Source organism: Schistocerca piceifrons, unplaced genomic scaffold (genome assembly GCF_021461385.2).
Source record: "Schistocerca piceifrons isolate TAMUIC-IGC-003096 unplaced genomic scaffold, iqSchPice1.1 HiC_scaffold_2303, whole genome shotgun sequence".
Lineage (NCBI taxonomy): Eukaryota > Metazoa > Arthropoda > Insecta > Orthoptera > Acrididae > Schistocerca > Schistocerca piceifrons.
Window position 1 is genome coordinate 1,818,000 of NW_025728233.1, and position 17,106 is coordinate 1,835,105.

Below are 17,106 nucleotides of genomic sequence, written 5' to 3' on the forward strand. Positions count from 1 at the left end.
GAAGCTGTGTACTTTGCAAAGATAAATATGAGCCGCTTCTGTCTGCGACCCACAGAAAAATCCGGGCTAACACCTATGTTACCTCCTTTCTGACAGATCATACAATATGAAACAAGTCGGCAGACTCTTGATATGTACCGATTCCATAATTACTCTCTTGCCCGTTGTCAGGTCTGTTTGGAGAAAAAACTGCGAACTATCTAGCGCAGCACCTCCTAAGATATCTTGCTACATCGCAAGAACTCCATAAATCGAAGACTCAGTGAATATCGCGCTGCTCTGATTGCCCGACAGGAGCAACAACTGATACAGACTTTAATATTTCATCTTCACTATGACAAATACCAACTGCAGTTAGCTGACACAACGGCAGAATGGTGAACGTTATGTTGCGACATCAGCTTCAACGAATCTGGGTACAGAACTATCTATTAGCACGTATCACAACAGCCCTGCTTCCCCAAGATTCTAGTCTGAAGGGGAAGAAAATTTTCACCATTAATGGGTTAAGAGCACCCACTTAGATTGCAATAAAACGGATATAATGAAAATCCTATCCAAATTGCGATTATTACTCAGATGAAGAGGTGGTCCTATACACTGACGGAAATCTCAACACCAAGGAGTTTTGCGACGTAAGCGAAAGATGGTAAGCGTGTGTCTTCATATTAAAGATGATGTCGATTCACAATTCGCCCTTGTCACTTAAGATTTGCGCTAGTAGTACCATTATGAGAAGCCAAAATGGGTTGGCTTCAAATACGTGCGGTCGTAATGGTTAGTTATCTTTGAGATTATACGCGGTGAGTTGATGTTAGTGAACGTTGCCCTTACAGGGACAAAGACGCCATTATCAACACCTCACTGGGTTTGAACGAGGTCCTGTAATAGGGTTACGAGGAGCTGGAGGTTCTTTCTGCAATACTGCAGAAGGACTTGCAGGGATATAACCACAGCACATGACTGCTGGGAGCGGTGGTTACGGGAATGTACGGTCGCAAGAAGACCGGGCTCTGGACGATCACGGGGCTCTGCCGAGAGGGAACACCATCTGTTTGGGAGTATGGCTCCGACACATTGCACTGCATCTTCAGCAGTCATTTGAGCAGCATTTTGAACCACGATGACACAACCGACCGTTACAAATGGATTACCCCAAGGACAGCTCCGAGCCAGACATTTTATAGCGTGAATTCCACTGACCCTAAACTACTGCCGTTTGCGAATTCAGTGGTATCAAGCGAGAGCTCGTTGGAGGGCTGAGTGGAGGTCTGTTGTGTTTTCTGATGAATGTTGGTTCTGCCTTAGTGTGTTGGTAAGAAGGAATCCAGCTGAAGGCCTGCAACCATCCTGTCTGCGTGCTTGACACATGGAACTATACTTGGAGTTATGGTGTGGGGTGATATTTCGTACGACAGCAAGAGCTCTCTCGTGAACAGCCCACGCATCCTGGGTGCAAATTTGTTCGTCAGTCTGGTGATTCGACTTGTTGTGCCGCCATTCATGAATAACAGACCAGGGTTGTTTTCCAACAGGATAATATTCGCCCACATACCGCTGTTTTACTCTTACGTGCTCTGCAAAGACTCGACATGTTGCCTTGTCCAATTCGAGCAGCGAATCTGTCTCCAATCGAGCACATATGGGACGTCATCGAACAAAAACTCCAGAGTCATCCACCAACAGGATTAACCGCTCCTTATTGACCGACCAAGTGCAATAGGCATAGAACTCCTTCCCACAAACTGACGTCCGGCACCTGTGTAACACAATGGATGCGCGTTTGCATGCTTGCATTCGACAGTCTGGTGGCTACACGGGTTATCAGTGTACAAAAATTTCACATTTAGAATGGTTTATCTCGCGCTTACATTAACCTATGACCTCGTAATGTTAATCAATGTATTCCGTAAATTTCATTACTCTACATTAATCACTTTTTGATATTGCGATTTTTCCCATCAGTGTAGTTGTAAACAGTAGATGTAGCTAGATTGGGGTAACCAGTTTTCATTGTTCGACAGAGAAAGTGATAGTGTCATGAAATTTAGTCCATATTTATTAGCGGTGTCCCTCAGTGAAGAACCCACTATTACTTCCGTTGCTACTTCGCTTTATGTCTGTTTTTGTGTTATGGCTGTGTCTGTCTTTCTTTTATAATGCATTCACAATGAACAGAACAAAATCAGGAACTGCATGTGATACTGATATGTTGCTACGTTGTTATATTTTGTAATAAGTTGTCCATACGTCTTCCTTTTATGGAAGGTTATGAATAGATTCCTGAAAGAGAGTCGTTATGTTGCGCCATCAACTTCAGACTACCTGGGGCCGAAGTATCTAACAGCACATACCACATCACCCTTGTTTCCCCACAATTCTAGTCTAAAGCGGAAGATTTCCACCATAAATAGATTAAGAGCAGGGCATTTGGCTTCCAGTAGAGCGGCACACCTGACATAGTCGATATCCTATTTGAAAAATGGTTCAAATGGCTCTGAGGACTATGGCACTTAACATTTGAGTTCATCAGGCCCTAGAACTTAGAACTACTTAAACCTAACTAACCTAAGGACATCACACACATCCATGGCCGAGGCAGGATTCGAACCTCCGACCATAGCGGTCACGCGGATCCTGAATGAAGCGCCTAGAACCGTTCGGTCACAGCTGCCAGCGAGATATCCTATCTGAATTGTGGTTACTGTTCAGTTGAAGAGCTGGTCTTTTAGTCTCTGGTGCACTAAGTACAACAGTGAACACAAAACCAACTGAAGTCCTAAAAATTGTTTATTTCTCATACTGATTTGCTTTAAGTTCTTTGAAGAATTATGACAATGTAAGTTTTTGGTTGTTACCTGTTTGGTGCTTTAATTCGATTAGTCAGTGGTAAAAGCTTAACATTGAATGACTATGGTAAGTTTCTTTACACATATGATCAAGTTAAGTGAGGCTACCTGTCTTCGCGAATTCCGAGGGTCTGGGGAGAGAAACAAAAATATTATCATCCTTCTTGGCAACAGCTCCTTTGTTCATGTAGTTACGACACTCACTTGTGTAGATTGGAATTTTGTTAAATGACACACATGATCTATCTCCTAATGATTTTTTTTTCTTCTGTCTCGTGCAGATTCGACAAATCTGTCGTTTATTTCTTGCAGGCTCGAGAACTGAAGGACGCTCCGGGTAAGCTCTATCCGTTGCAATGTGACGGCACCTGCGAGGAGAATGTTCTATGCGCCTTCAAATGGATCAAAGAGAATTTAGGAGGGGTCGATGTTCTTATCAACAGCGCCGGCGTTTGCAGAGAAAACCTTCCCACAAGTAAGTGAGCCACAGTTCGTCTCCATTCAAGTAAGAATCTTGAGACGTCATGATGCTGCAAAGAATCTGGAAAGATATTTACGGTTTATATGGACAGGTGGTAAATTACGCTCAGAACCGGTGCTGAAAAGGATTCTTGTACGCTTACTGTTTCTCTTGTTTCTCTCTGGCCCACGGCTGGATGTCTTGTTCATGTCGTGTGATATGTTTGAGACTCAGAGCAAGGATCGGGATTAACTTAAGGAAAACATGTGCAAGGGTGGGCCAACTCCGTGCGCCATTTATCATTCACCTCAAGAAAAAAAAAAATAAATAAATAAAAATAAAAAATTAATAGCAATTCTCTCATAAGCCAACCAACAGTTACCAAGAATCTCGTTAAATTAATACAGATAATTGAGGTTTTTAAAGTAATATCGCAATGCATAATGAGATTTGCAGTATACGTAAAATCACAAGTGGTAGTTTAAGAACATGTGAACGGTGCAACACAGTGATGGCCCGATTACAAAGGCGCGTGGAGTGGCCGTGAGGTTTGAGGCGTCATGTCACGGAGTGCGCGGCCCCTCTCACCGGCGGTTCGAGACCTCCCTCGGGCATGGGTGAGTGTGTTGTTCTTAGCTAAAGTTAGTTTAAGTAGAGTTTAAGTCTAGGGGTCGATGACCTAAGCAGTTTGGTTCCTTAGGAATTCACACGCACCGATTACGAACAATCGATGAAATAAACGGGCGGCAGAGCTGCGTCTGCGCGTCTAACAGCACAACTTTGGACTAACCCCACAGCAGGACTTGAATTTAAGTTCAAAAAACATCAAATAAAGGGCGTTAAAATGCGTACATCTCCACTGCAGCCGGCCGGGGTGGCAGAGCGGCTGTAGGCGCTACAGTCAGGAGCCGCGCGACAGCTACGGTAGCAGGTTCGAATTCTGTCTCGGGCATGGATGTGTGTGATGTACATAGTTAGGTTTAAGTAGTTCTAAGTTCTAGGGAACTGATGACCTCAGCAGTTAAGTCCTATAATGCTCAGAGCTATTTGAACCATTTCTCCACTGCAACAGTAAGCTCAAGACCTGCTCCGAGGCAAACGTTGGACACAAGTGTTGTGTCGGTATCTGGGCCGACACCGTGAAGTTGAGATGGCTGAAAAGGCAAGCTAGACTAACGCAGACGGCGTGAAGTACTGGAACAGGATACGTAATTAATGTTAGGAAGAAAAGTACGGAGCAGGTTTAATACTTAACTTTACTCAAACATTGTGGTACATCGATCTTGACGATACACAGGAGACTTTAAGTACAATCACTGTATGGCTAATGGCGCCTTGCTAGTTCGTAGCCATTAACTTAGCTGATGGCTATTCTGTCTCTCGGCTAATGAGAGAGAAAGGCTTCGTACATCTGGTCGGTAGCTAGGTTCTCGTACAACTGGGGCGAGTGCTCTCTCGTATCACGAGACCTGCCTTGGTGGTGGCGCTAGGTCTGCGATTACACAGTGGCGACACGCGGGTCCGACATGTACTAAATGGACCGCGGCCGATTTAAGCTACCACCTAGCAAGTGTGGTGTCTGGCGGTGACACCACATTCCTCCCCCGCAAATCGGCGAACGGTCGTGTGATAAGGCTTCCGCCCGCCGTGGGGAGGACCACATGTTGACGTATGCGATGAGGTGGGGAGCCTAACAACAGGCGAGGCTGTGCCACCCGCACCCGGCCATTCGGTCCGAGGGGAGCTAGGAAACGCCTGAAAAACTAGTCCAGGGTGCACGTCAACATGCGGTGTATGCGCCCGTAAAGAGACAGGAGGGACCGAAGGATCAACCTCCATTGCGTCGGGGTAGCCGACGCGCGATGACGTCATGTGGTCCGGAGCGGGCGGGAGTTCCATGGCGGAGGACAGCTGGTCACGGGAAGCGATCGGCGGCGCGTGACCCTGGGAGGCGCTTGGCGGCTGCAGCGAAGCGTCTAATGCGGGCGACGCCGGCGGGAGAACAGGCGGCGGCGGCGGCGGCTGCTGCTGCTGCGGCGGCGCGTCGCCATGGGGCAAAATGCAAGGCATCGTCGGTAACACCTGGGGATGAGGCGAGCCAGTAGATGGGTCCCCAGGGCGCTGACCGGACGGCACCGTCGCTGAAAGCAGACGGGGAGCGGCAGAACCCGAGCGACGACAGAGGCGCAGCTGATTGAGATGCCGACGCACCTCACCAGAGGTCCCCAAAACCAAATACATCGCGCGGCCGAGGCAGCGAAGAATGCGCCCTGCGAGCCAACGCCGTGAACCTCGATAGTGGCGATAAAATACAACGTCGCCTGGAGCAAAAGCAGGAGTCTGCCGCTGCACAGGAACCTGATGCGGCGGATGCAGCAAAGACATCAAGGTGCGATGAGGACGACCGTGGAGCAACTCAGCCGGCGAGCGACCATCTCGGGGCTGAGAGCGATACGAAGACAAAAAGAGCAACAATGCGTCCTCCCGAGAATGCGACTCTTTCAATTTCAACATATGTGACGTGAAAGTCCGGACCAATCGTTCAGCGGCACCGTTGGACTGAGGCGAAAACGGCGCGGATGTCAGATGTTGAATACCATTGGCCTGGCAGAATGACTGAAATTCTGCGGACATGAATTGTGGGCCATTGTCGGGAACAATAGTCTGCGGAAGACCTTCAATGCAAAAGATAGCAGACAACGCTTGGATGGTGGCGGAGGACGTCGTGGAAGACATCCGGACAACAAAAGGAAAATTACGGAAGGCGTCGACCAGAACCAACCATCGAGCATTCCAGAATGGACCAGCAAAATCAATGTGCAAGCGTTGCCAAGGGGAAGTGGCTTTTGGCCACGCTAAGACTTCTGTCTATCCAATATGTCTATCACTTGTTGAAGGGAGGGATGAACTAGTTTCAAAATTTGCTCCCGTATGCGAACATCAGAAACGTTCTGTGCAATTGCATCACGCACCATTGTATCTGAATAAGAAAGACCACAGTCACATTCAAAGGCACAGTCCCTAGTAAGGCCTTGCAATGTTGCTACCCACTCCCTATTAGTTTGACCGGCCGTACGTTTTGTACGAAAGAACGTATACCGTTTTGCAACCACATTAACTGTTTCTTTGAAATAGGCATCTAATGCAGATAAAATTTCCTCGTAGGACAGAGTTGCTACGTCGCGTCTGGGAAACAATTTCACTATCACACGGTATGTGGACACACCGACACAAGAAAGCAAAAACGGCTGCCGCTCTTTACCTTGAATTCTGTAGGCTGCTAGATGAAAGTTGAACTGGCGAGACCACTCGTACCAGGTCTCATCGGCTGCCACGTATGGTCGAAAGGGAGGTGCAACAGCGTTCAGTGGCAGCGGTAGCGAAGAAGCGGCGGCGGCCGCATCGGTTTGAATGGTACGTTGACCCTGGACGAGCTGTCCAAGGGCATCCAGTAACGCCTGCGTCTGCTGATTCTGCAAGCGATAAAATTCGGACAGTACATCTGGAGAATGTGGCGAAGCCATGACACAATTAAATGTAAGCAATCAGAAAGAACTCTTTTCCCTCGTCGCCAATGTTGTGTCGGTATCTGGGCCGACACCGTGAAGTTGAGATGGCTGAAAAGGCAAGCTAGACTAACGCAGACGGCGTGAAGTACTGGAACAGGATACGTAATTAATGTTAGGAAGAAAAGTACGGAGCAGGTTTAATACTTAACTTTACTCAAACATTGTGGTACATCGATCTTGACGATACACAGGAGACTTTAAGTACAATCACTGTATGGCTAATGGCGCCTTGCTAGTTCGTAGCCATTAACTTAGCTGATGGCTATTCTGTCTCTCGGCTAATGAGAGAGAAAGGCTTCGTACATCTGGTCGGTAGCTAGGTTCTCGTACAACTGGGGCGAGAGCTCTCTCGTATCACGAGACCTGCCTTGGTGGTGGCGCTAGGTCTGCGATTACACAGTGGCGACACGCGGGTCCGACATGTACTAAATGGACCGCGGCCGATTTAAGCTACCACCTAGCAAGTGTGGTGTCTGGCGGTGACACCACAACAAGTACATATAATGTTGGTTGAGTCGCATAGTGCTCAGAGCCATTTGAACCATGTGAATTACAATGATCTTACAATAACAGAAACACTGACAATATTACTTTCTCAAAATGACCAAAGTCATGATGCCAAAAGAATGGCAATAAACTGCCCAGCTTGAGGTGGAAATGAGAAATTCGCAGAAGCGTGTGTGACCTGCCAACACCTAGGCCTCGTGCGTTGACGGGAAAGCCGCCGAAGCAGAAGGAAGACGCGTTCCTGCATCGGACCAGCAGAAGAGCAATGCGTCAACAACTGCCTATACAAAGCTGTCGACATGCACCAAACGACAAACAGCAGACACGTTTGACAGAAATTAATTTACACAGTAGTATTTAAACGGAAAATTAAAATTATTCGCAAGTATACCAACTATTAAAACTTTAGCACAGGAGCGCCCCGCTCATAAACATAGCAAGTTAACCTTCCTAGAAATAACAAGGAAAAATGTACAAAGTCATTTGAAAGAAGGCCATAACGTCTACAACAAAGAAAAATCACACTCAGTAGTATCGAATAATGATAACAGTGATTTCAGGAACCAGATTACCATTGCAAAATACTAGCTTGGCGCTTACAGAAACCTCCAGACTGACACACACAGGTCCAAAAGGTGTTACTGAAAGGCATAAAAGAACCGGATACCTGGCCAGCTAGCACCACACGAGAATTAACAGTCTTTAAGTAGAGCAGTTACTGAATAGTCTTCGTACATGATTTCACATAAATGCGAAGGAGGTCAATAGCTTCAGGACTCCAAGTAGGAACTGGATAATACTGCCCTCCTGCTGGTAGCTGCTAACAAGAGGTTCAGTACACCTCGGCGTATCTAGGCCGCCACAATTGACTGATGTATTTCGTAACCACGATACATGCGACGAGAGCCGCTTTTTGCCCTCTCAGCTCACCCGAAGCAACGGTAAACGCTGCAGGTAAAGGAGGGCACCTACAGACTAACGGCCAGCGGTTTCAACTCTCTGCATCGGTCATTACGCAGGGTAATCAGGCACACCCGTCCAGATCCGTCTTCCATACACCACTCCTTACTACACAGCCACAAAGGTAACACTCAACCAAGCAAAGATGATACGACGAGGGCTAGAATCGATGGAACGCGCGCAGAAGTGGCGCCAGTACGATCGCGTGCGAGCGCGCCCTCACAGAAGCAACCACTACTCATTTTTGCAGTACAAACTGCGTGTAGCATAAGAAGCAAAGTTGTCACATATTATTGATACAATTTTCGATAAAGCATCGTTCAGTTCACTAAGTTTGATACGCTTAGTCAATGAAAGAGGAAAAGAGGCAGCAGGTACAACAAAGAAAAGAATCATAAGCTACTCTGGGAAAATGCCGAAAGCAAACCAGCCGTCTACGACGTTCCAAGATGGCAGATGAAGCAGTTCCATGATGAAATAGCAAAGGCAGTGTGTGGTGGTAAGCCATATCACGAGCCCAGCTATAGACCACGTAGCCAAAGAAAACTAATAGCATTAGGCGTTCACAGGCGGGCAGATAAGGCAATGCCATGTTGAAACGGCAAACACACTGCGAGATAAACCAGTTGTTGAGACTAGCGATAGGAGACGTAGCTGTTGTTCACGGCTCATGGAATTTGAACGAAATATAAGCAGGAGGAATCTCTTAGCACACACACACACACACACACACACACACACACACACACACACGAGGGAGGCCTAATTTCGTCCTATATACGTATAAGCAGGAACTACCTCGAGCTGGGACACAGGCTGACAGTTGCAGTAACTGTAGTGCTGCGGTATGAGGGGGACACCAGTGTATTACAGTATTCGAACCTGTGGAATTAGCTTCAGATAATGCCCACCTGCTAGTCTGCTTTGTTCTGATCTGTAGTAATTTCCGTACAACGACAATTACAATCATTCCATTATACAGCTGATGGTTGCCCATAATCGCTACTGCGAATACATTTCATGTTAGTGAAGGCGGTCGTCCGTTGATTAACAGCGGCAGTAGCGGCGCAACATTGGGCTGACCTGTCTGGGGTTTGAATGAGTCTCCAAGACGTGTGCTGTACAGGCCTAGACAGTTATCCTGGTAGGCGGCACAGATTAATAATGCGTTATTATAGCCAGAATAAACTGCCATTCAACAATTGGTAAAATCTTTTACACACTTATGAGAAAAAACATAATGATCAATTGCTTAAAAGCCTGTTGGTCCACATTTGGAAAGCAATACAGCGGCGACGCTGCGTGCAATGGATTCTAGAAGCTCGTGATAGGTTTTCAGATGTTTTCCCCGGTCAAATATTATTTTTAACCATATGTGAGGGACGATGTTAATTCCAAATGGTTAATGTGTGATTGGAAATCTTCACAAGTGAAGAAAAATCCTTTTCACTAATAATTTGTGGAAAAATTTGTTTTATGTTCTCGGCAATTAAGAACTTCCGAGCCGTCATTGAGATTTGAATTTTGGAAAGTGGATTACCCGGAAGACCAACGAGTGATCACAAAGTCGCATTACCCCCTATGGTGTGTCCGTATATACTTAGATGTTGACACTGTGTTCATATGGCAACATGACAGAGGACATCTTTGAGGTTGTGTGACTGTTCTTAATTATTTATTCCGGAGTGTCTGGGTACGCCACCGTTTTCACAACACAGTGTGATTCTCTTACATGTAAGATGCGAAATTCTCCTCCAAATTTCTGCCATGATGGCAGTAAACGTTCGCCGAACAAAATTCTTAAGTACATCTGTCTCGCAACGTGTGACAGAAACCTTCCATTTTATGAACCACTTAAAATGCATTGCTCACAGGATGACAGATCACAACTTCGAAGCGGCCACTCCAAAGGTACAAGCGAGTGGACAGAACAACATCCAGTCCGTTTATAATAAAATATCTCATTGAAGCATTCTCTAACGGCGATAACAGAATGGACTGGTGCCCTATCCTGCTGAAACCACATACGCCCGAGCAGTTCCAGATCTTGCAGATGCGGAATAAACCAATCGCGTTGCATGGTGACATAAGCAGTGTGGTTCACAGAAGAGTTGAAGAAATATAGAGCTACCAAGTGGGTTGCAGACATTGCAGCCAACGTCAGGACATGTGTTGGGTTGTGTTCTAGTTCGTCATAAAAATATGGGTTTTCTTTACTCCAGAAACCTTTCTGTCTCTTGCACTGCGATATATTGCACACTTGTCAAAGAAAAACAATCTGTCACTTGAAGGAAGAGTTGCTAAGACATCAAGAATTCACCCACACAAGCCTAATGACTTTTCGGATGTTGTTACCATGCAGTTCGTTTGCAAACGAAGGGTTAAATGCTTTAGCTTGTAATCATTCCTGATATGATTTTGTAATGTAGAGTTTAGAACTCCCAATTCCGCCGACCGTTTACGAATGGACTTCTTTTGGCGAACGTTCGACAGACACTGCATCCTCCACAAACGTTTGCATAAGCGTTTGTGATCTTCCTGGGCTCATCAAATGTTTTACACATTCAGCTTCGGCTAATTCCGTGCGGCCTCAGGCGCTGCAGTCATAGACTGTGCGGCTGGACCCGGCGAAGGTTCGAGTCCTCCCTCGGGCATGGGTGTGTGTGTTTGTACTTAGGATAATTTAGGTTACGTAGCGTGTAGGGCACGCAGCTTTACTGTATGGTTAAATGATGATGGCGTCCTCTTGGGTAAAATATTCAGGAGGTAGAATAGTCCCCCATTCGGATCTCCGGGCGGGGACTACTCAAGAGGACGTCGTTATCAGGAGAAAGAAAACTGGCGTTCTACGGATCGGAGCGTGGACTGTCAGATCCCTTAATCGGGCAGGTAGGTTAGAAAATTTAAGAGGGGAAATGGATAGGTTAAAGTTAGATATAGTGGAAATTAGTGAAGTTCGGTGGCAGGAGGAACAAGACTTCTGGTCAGGTGACTACACGGTTATAAACACAAAATCAAATAGGGGTAATGCAGGAGTAGGTTTAATACTGAATAAAAAAATAGGATTGCGGGTAAGCTACTACAAACAGCATAGTGAACGCATTATTGTGGCCAAGATAGACACGAAGCCCACGCCTACTACAGTAGTACAAGTTTATATGCCAACTAGCTCTGCAGATGAAGAAGAAATTGATGAAATGTATGATGAGATAAAAGAAATTATGCAGGTAGTGAAGGGAGACGAAAAATTTAATAGTCATGGGTGATTGGAATTCGAGAGTAGGAAAAGGGAGAGAAGGAAACATAGTAGGTTAGTATGGATTGGGGGTAAGAAATGAAAGAGGAAGCCGTCTGGTAGAATGTTGCACAGAGCACAACTTAATCATACTAACACTTGGTTCAAGAATCATAAAAGAAAGTTGTGCACATGGAAGAATCCTGGAGATACTAGAAGGTATCATATAGATTATATAACGGTAAGACAGAGATTTTGGAACCAGGTTTTAAATTGTAAGACATTACCAGAGGCAGATGTGGACTCTGACCACAATCTGTTGGTTATGAACTGTAGATTAAAACTGATGAAACTGCAAAAAGGTGGGAATTTAAGGAGATGGGACCTGGATAAACTGACTAAACCACAGGTTGTACAGAGTTTCAGGGAGAGCATAAGGGAACGATTGTCACGAATGGGGGAAAGAAATACAGTAGACGAAGAATGGGTAGCTCTGAGGGATGAAATAGTGAAGGCAGAAGAGGATCAAGTAGGTAAAAAGACGAGGGCTAGTAGAAATCCTTGGGTAACAGAAGACATATTGAATTTAATTGATGAAGAGAAAATATAAAAATGCAGTAAATGAACCACGCAAAAAGGAATACAAACGTCTCAAAAATGAGATCGACAGGAAGTGCAAAATGGCTAAGCAGGGATGGCTAGAGGACAAATGTAAGGCTGTAGAGGCTTATCTCACTGGGGGTAAGATATATACTGCCTACAGGAAAATTAAAGAGACCTTTGGAGAAAAGAGAACTACTTGTATGAATATCAAGAGCTCAGATGGAAACCCAGTTCTAAGCAAAGAAGGGAAAGCAGAGATGTGGTAGGAGTATATATAAGGTCTATACAAAGGTTATGTACTTGAGGACAATATTATGGAAATGGAAGAAGATGTAGATGAAGATGAAATGGGAGATACGATACTGCGTGAAGAATTTGACAGAGCACTGAAACACCTGAGTAGAAATAAGGCCCCGGGATTAGACAACATTCCATTAGAACTACTGAAGGCCTTGCGAGAGCCAGTCCTGACAAAACTCTACCATCTGGTGAGCAAGACGTATGAGACAGGTGAAATACCCTCAGACCTCAAGAAGAATATAATAACTCCAATCCCAAAGAAAGCAGGTGTTGACAGATGAGAAAATTACCGAACTATCAGTTTAATAAGTCACAGCTGAAAAATACTAACGCGAACTCTTTACAGACGAATGGAAAAACTGGTAGAAGCCGACCTCGGGGAAGATCAGTTCGGATTCTGTAGAAATGTTGGAACACGTGAGGGAATACTGACGCTACGACTTATCTTAGAAAATAAATTAACGAGAGGCAAACCTACGTTTCTAGCATTTGCAGACTTAGAGAGGGCTTTTGACAATGTTGACTGAAGTATTCCCTTTCAAATTCTGAAGGTGGCAGGGGTAAAATACAGGAAGCGAAAGGCTATTTACAATTTGTACAGAAACCAGATGGCAGTTATAAGAGTCGAGGGGCATGAAAGCGAAGAAGCTGTTGGGAAAGAAGTGGCACAGGGGTGTAGCCTCTCCCTGATGTTATTCAATCTGTATATTGAGCAAGCAGTAAAGGAAACAAAAGAAAAATTCGGAGTAGGTATTAAAATCCATGAAGAAGAAATAAAAACTTTGAGGTCCGCTGATGACATTGTATTTCTGTCAGAGACCGCAAAAGACTCGGAATAGCAGCTGAACGAAATGGACAGTGTCTTGAAAGGAGGATATAAGATGAACATCAACAAAAGCAAAACGAGGATAATGGAATGTAGTCGAATTAAGTCGGATGATGCTGAGGGAATTAGATTAGGAAATGAGACACTTAAAGTATTAAAGGATTTTTGCTATTTGGGGAGCAAAATAACTGATGATGGTCGAAGTAGGGAGGATATAAATTGTAGATTGGCAATGGCAAGGAAAGCGTTTCTGAAGGAGAGAAATTTGTTAACATCGAGTATAAATTGAAGTGTCAGGAAGTCGTTTCTGAAAGTATTTGTATGGAGTGTAGCCTTGCATGGAAGTGAAACATGGACGATAAATAGTTTGGACAAGAAGAGAATAGCTACTTTCGAAATGTGTTGCTACAGAAGAATGCTGTAGATTATGTGGATAGATCACATTACTAATGAGGAGGTATTGAATAGAATTGGGGAGGAGTTCGTGGCACAACTTGATTATAAGAAGGGTCTGGTTGGTAGGACATGTACTGAGGCATCAAGGGATCACAAATTTAACGTTGGAGGTCAGCGTGGAGGGTAAAAATCGTAGAGGGAGACCAAGAGATGAATACACCAAGTAGATTCAGAAGGATTTAGGTTGGAGTAAGTACTGGGAGATGAAGAAGTTTGCACAAGATAGAGTAGCGTGGAGAGCTGCATCAAACCAGTCTCAGGACTAAAGACAACAACAACAACAACAACATGTAGTGTACAAGCTTAGGGACTGATGACATTAGCAGTTAAGTCCCATAAGATTTCATACACATCTGAACACTTTTTTTGAAGAATAATTAAAATGTCATGTAAGATTTTAGTTATTTTGGTCAATTGCTTGTGTACAGGGTGGATGGTGCTTATTCATACTGCCGGCCTTTAATGTTATCTTGTTAAGACGCACCTTCGTCAGGAGTGGGTCGGTATAAATCTTGGTCCCATCTTCGTTGGTAACCCCCCCCCCCCCAACCGTAGAATGATTCTCTTCCATTGTTCCCTGCTCCACCTCTACACCCTCTTCCGCCCCCCCCCCCCTACAATGACACATGCCTGCAACGCTACTAAGGGGAGTTCAACCTTGCGACAGGAAAGGATGAAAGTCAGTTGGCTCAACAGTGGACACTATGAGGAATGCTGGACATGATGAAGAATAAACTGGAATTCAATTAGCTGAGATTGATATAAGTAATCTTACATATGTAGATGACACCATACTGGTTGCAGAAGGTGAAAGAGAGTTAAACATCCTGCTGGTCCGAGGGTGAACGTCAAGGAAACGAAAATTGTGCAACTGCATGTATCACTGCATGGCATACTGGAGGAGAAAAAACGGAGGTATTTTCTGTGTTGGTGAATGCAGCCACCAAAACAAGAAACCGTTGTTGCTTTGAGGATGGGGGAGGTACAACTTCGACAGTGTTTTAAGGAGTAGAGACGTAACTTTAAAACAAAAAACCTTATAGTAAATTGTGATATACGGATGTAAGACCTGAGTCGCAAGAAGGCTGGACGGCGTGGAATATATACCTCTGAATTGTGGTATTGGAAGGAAATTCTTAAGAGTTTCATGGACTGCAAAGAGTACGAATACAGAAGATAAAACCAGACTGTTGCTTCGACGGTATAATTCTCAAACAAACAAACAAAAAAAAACAGTCCTACTTTGGGGTCATTACTAGAAGACACCATTCGATGGAAAATGCGGTAATACTGGGCAAGATCGGAGGCAGAAGAAATGGGCGGCCAAGGATGAGATGGATCGACGGGGTCATCGCAGTAATGGATTCGAAACTGGAACGCCTGCAGGAGAAAATGCAGCACAGAAGAAATTAGCGTGCCTTAGTTCATGGGGTCATGGTTAGTGGGAATCGACTAAACAAATAGAGAGAGTGAGTGAGTGAGTGAGTGAGTGAGTGAGAGAGAGAGAGAGAGAGACTACATACCAGGTTAACATCGTTTTACTCGTTGGATTGATCCGAGAGGGCGAGCTAACGCTTGTCCAACTATCCTCTTACCTTTATCCATTTTTAACCAGTGTTACACGATGGAATGATTCCCTGCCGCATCATTAGTGTAAGTTTGGCACAACCACTTTGATTTTGTAACACAAAGTTACGCATATCTTTGGTATTATAGATATTTCTAACCTACAGAACTCGTTTCAATGATTTTTGTTTAAGTTGAGTCGTTTTTCAATTAGGCAACAGATTCCATCTGCACAGTACGATTGATTTATTTTACGAACTTCTCACTACAGGCGACTTGTTTTGTTTTACCTGTGTTCTTTGTAGTTTAAATTCATAAATTTAATGCATGTTGGTTTTGAGGCACCTTTCTGATAAAACATCAGTTACAAATGATTTATGATGATTCCTTCAAAACATTTAAGCAATACTGAAATTGAAAAATAAAATATGAGATTCATGAAATATAATGAAATAAATTTTTTTGTTAGTAAAGGAATTACAGTGTTACGTACTGTTTCAAGGTGTCAAAAGTGGGACACTTTATACTAAAATCACGGACACAAATCCTCAGCGAGGCGAAAGTCTATTTATGCAGAGAAATGTTTAAGAAACTGAGAGCTTTCAAAGAACATGGTTTGCGTTCCAAAAGCATTACGCAGAATGGAGGAAAATTTGTACTATCAGAATGTGTGAATCTATTGGATTGCGACTGATAAAGAGAAGTTTGCAAGTATTGGAAGCCAACAAAGATATCGTTGCATCCCATCTACTGGCCGGTGATGAAACGTGAATGTACAGAGTTGCCAGAAACAGTCTGAATAGCACTTAATGCTGTTGCAGGGTAAGTTGCGCTGAGAAATAATTCAGTACTTTGCGCCGTGTCCGAATAAAAGGCAATGGAAGTCAGGCCGTTGCAACTTGAGCGCGCAAATTCAAGAGGACCGCCAGAGACAGTGTCGCCAAACATGTTCGTTTGTTTCCCGAATACCGAGCAAGAGATCGCCAGAATAAATAATCATGGGACGGTAGTAAGGATCGAAACAGAGCCGAAGGCTTCAGTCTCGAAAGTTGGCATCCATGTTATAACAACTGATACTAATTGAATCTGGCGGGCCGCTTGAATTTGCGCACTCAAGGACATTCAGTGCTTACTATTTCGGAAACGGAGCAACGTATCGAGTTCTTTTCTTAACAACTATTTCTCAACTCAGCCTACTCTCCAACACCCTCAAAAGGTTTTCAGATTGTTTCCGACCACACTGTATATAATCCAGAATAATAAAGGTCCAGGTACAAGCGACGTATCTTCTTCCGAATGCTAAACAAATGTAAGAGGCAACCAGCAGCAAAAAAATTCATTATTTCTATTTTTGGAATAATAAGGACGCGGTTCTTGATTTTCTGTAATGCCGCTGTTAATAAATAGCGAGAGACTCGTTCACCTTTCGCATGCATAAAGGCGTCATTACCCGGAAGACATTACACAAGAATAAGAAAGCGAACCAAATTCACAATAGTAATGCCAAACTGCACGAATCTTTGGCAGCTAATCTGGCACCTTCTTACACTGGACCAACATCCCTTACCCATTGCACAGTTCAGAAGTGACACCCTCCGACTTTTACAGGTTGGACCCTGTGGAAGACAGTCTTCACAGTCTCAAATTGATAGTACTTGTGACATAAAGTGGCTGTGAAGACGTAGATACAACAGTATGCACTCGACTTCTTGTGACGAGGATTACAGAATCGGCTTAAACGACGATGCCCTGTCACTACACATAAAATTGTTCTG

At 44.4% G+C, this 17,106-nt stretch overlaps 1 pseudogene; it reads left to right on the forward strand.

The window, feature by feature from the left end:
• Window positions 1-17,106, forward strand: part of LOC124742295 — a 67,761-nt pseudogene that overhangs the window by 19,439 nt on the left and 31,216 nt on the right.